This window comes from Phodopus roborovskii, unplaced genomic scaffold (genome assembly GCF_943737965.1).
Source record: "Phodopus roborovskii unplaced genomic scaffold, PHOROB, whole genome shotgun sequence".
In the NCBI taxonomy this organism is placed as follows: domain Eukaryota; kingdom Metazoa; phylum Chordata; class Mammalia; order Rodentia; family Cricetidae; genus Phodopus; species Phodopus roborovskii.
In genome coordinates, this window is record NW_026126725.1 from 17384 (window position 1) to 20485 (window position 3102).

Sequence of the window (3102 nt, forward strand, 5' to 3'; positions counted from 1 at the left end):
AACACATACAACTGGCAGATTTTTAGCACAATGAAAAGCACCTTAATTGTAAAGTCATAGTTACAGATGTGATCGTATAGTGGCATAGTATGGTGTTTAATACTGTTAAAACTTTATTGATTAATGTTAAGAATATAAAGAGTAGCAACCATAAAATTCCCATTTTTTGAAATCTGTTTTGTAACAATTGGAGCCTTGGCTGGTGCTTTAAACTGACAAAGCTACCAGTCATCAAAAGCATCAGAGTTCTTGAGAAGGATAAATTTTTACCTGAATTAGAGAGTAACAGAGACTTACTAGCTCGCAGCATGGACAGCCAACCCAGGTCCTCCACAGTTGTTGAAGTCAGAGGCTTTAAAGATGTCTGCCTTCTGCTGATGGCACGAGACCTGTGGATTACAAGCTTTTGGAAGACTTACCTACCGTTGGCCCAAGCAACGTGGAGAAAGTCGATTCCACTGCCCTCTTGTCCAAGGTCCTTAGAGCCCTTTGCAGCAGTTGAGATGAAAGGCAGGATTGCTCAGTGGCTACCGCTGCCACATATGGGTGGAGCTTCTTCAGTGTCCATCAGTCTTCTTGGAGGAAATGGGTCATGCCAGCAGCTGGCCTGTCTCTCTGTTATAAAAGCTTTTAATGAAAATTTTAAATGCCATATTCTCTAGATCTCTGAGCATTTGAGGGCTGTCTGACTGTTTAACATACCTTATTATACAAAATATCCCTGCAATTAATCTGTTTGGAAAACTGGATCCAAGCTGAGAGGCTGTGGAGGGTATTTTACTCCGAGCCCTGCAGCCTGACTGTAACTGGTTTTAACTTAGTAGGTTAGACTTATACCCGTAGAGGACAAAGAGGTGAGGAAAACTCCCTTTGATAATAGAGGCTTAACCTTTATAAACAGCTTACAGGAAAGACTGGGTGGCATAAATATTTTGTTAGTTTGAAATAGACATTTAAAGCCTTAACTGTTTACCACCATTTAAAGGCACATAAAAATTTAGAAATATTTGAGACTTAGTACAGTTGAATTTAAGTTGTATGAAGTTAGCTTACATTTACATAAATTTAAATTAAATGTACAGATACATTAAACAGGACTGGGTAAAATTGAGAAGACTAGAATGTGAAGCTATGTATGACATAGTGAAAAAGAAATTAGAGACAAAGAATAAAGAATAAAGCAAATGAAAGAATAAAAGCAAAAGGTAAATGAATTGCAGGTTCTGCTGGTGGAGGAAGCTGGCTAGACTACTGCTGCCTTTTTAATTTTTTAATATTCTGGGCAGTCTGATCTACAGATAGATTTCCAGGACAGCCAGTATTGAAAACATCTGTTGAAAGTCAATAAAAATAATAATAATAAATAAATAAATAATTGATGAGGAAAAATCTACTACCAAATGACAGCAAGAGTAGTAGTAGTAGTTAGAGTAGTAATCATAATAATCATCTACCTCCTCCTCCTCCTCATCATCATAATAATAATTATTAGGATTCTGAATTTGCCAGCCTGGTCTACAATGTGTGTTCTAAGACAGGAAGTACTACACAGGGAAACCCTGTCTTGAAAAACCAAAATAAATAAATAAATAAATAAATAAATAAATAAATAAATAATGTTTCTACTTTTTCTTTAAGCCCTCTATAACCATTGAGGAATTTCTCTTGTCACCCAAGCCCCACTAGCCAATCAGGGAATCTGGGCCCACAGGACAATCTTTGGTTTTTCAGTAAACTTCCTGGAGCCATGCTGCAGGCTTGATTTTATAGGACAAGAGACGTTATTAGATTGGATGCTGTGCTGTTAGTGCTGCTGTAGGAAACTGAGGATCATGCATGAACAAGGAAGACATAGAACTGTAAGAAAGAGAATGCTATCCTAAGATGAAGGGGATGGTATTTGGAGGCAGAGAGATTGTGAGATGAAAGACTACAAGGAGACAGAGTCTATTACGGAGAGGCCCTTGCCCCAAGAGACGAGACCAGACTACAGAATGCAAGCGCAAGAGGCAGTTTATTGAACACACATGTACCTGCGGACGCCACAGTCCTTCGGGAGACTGAGTGTGCTGTGGTTGAAGCATATGCAGTTTATATAGGGTTGGCGTGGCAAGAAGCAGGCTTACGGAAGCAGAAGCATGGTTACAGGGATTTCATTGGTCCATCTAAATAAAGCGATTGTAGTTAACCAAGCACAGAATTGTTTATCGGCTTGGGCACAAGGAATTCAGTTATGACTATTTCAGCATTCTGGTGGTCTCGATAAAATGTTCCCAAGACTTCCTGTTCCTGGATATCATCCTGCTGACCTTGCATTGGTATAACCACAGATATCTGGTTGGCGTCAGATGAGAGGAACATCTGGTTCCCTCCTGTACTTTTCCATAACTTTACCTTGGCAAATTTGCAAGAGCAGCTCAAACAGGCAATATGCATAGTGGGGGGCCTTTTATTCCCACCTTTTTCTATTAACTGAATAAAACACTTTATTCATGGTTCCTCGGTTTCCATTTGTTTTAAGTGCTGGTACTGCTGGGTCAAAATTAGGGCCTGAACAACTGACAAGTGTTCCTTCATGAACTGTACTAGTCTATTCAAAATGCAGGGACCAAAGGAGAGAATTAAAGAAATATAGTTAGTGTCCCATGATGGTGGATATCAGGATCGTGAACCTCTCAAACCATCCTTGTAGTTGAATTCTCCATGCTGGTTCAGGCGGGGCCTGGTTCTGGGTCTGATGTACTGGTTGTACAGCCTTCATGTGGGATACATGGATCCAGGAAGCAATCCCTTCTATTATCAGGGTGGTGGGAGTTGTCAGGAGCATAGTGTAGGGATCTTTCAGTGGGGCTCTAGATTCTTTGTTTGATTTCTCTGGACACAGACAGAGTCGCCAATCTGGAAGGAATGAGGTTGGAGGGGTGCATTTCACCCCTCTTGGTAGGCAGCTGCCAGAGGCTTCCAGATATCTGGTTGGACTATCTGTAAGGCCCGGAGATGTGCCTGTATGGAGGGAGTATTTGCAAAATCAGAAATGTCGGCATCAAGAAACGCAATATCTGGTGGTGGGCTACCATATAAGATTTCAAAGGGGGTTAAGCC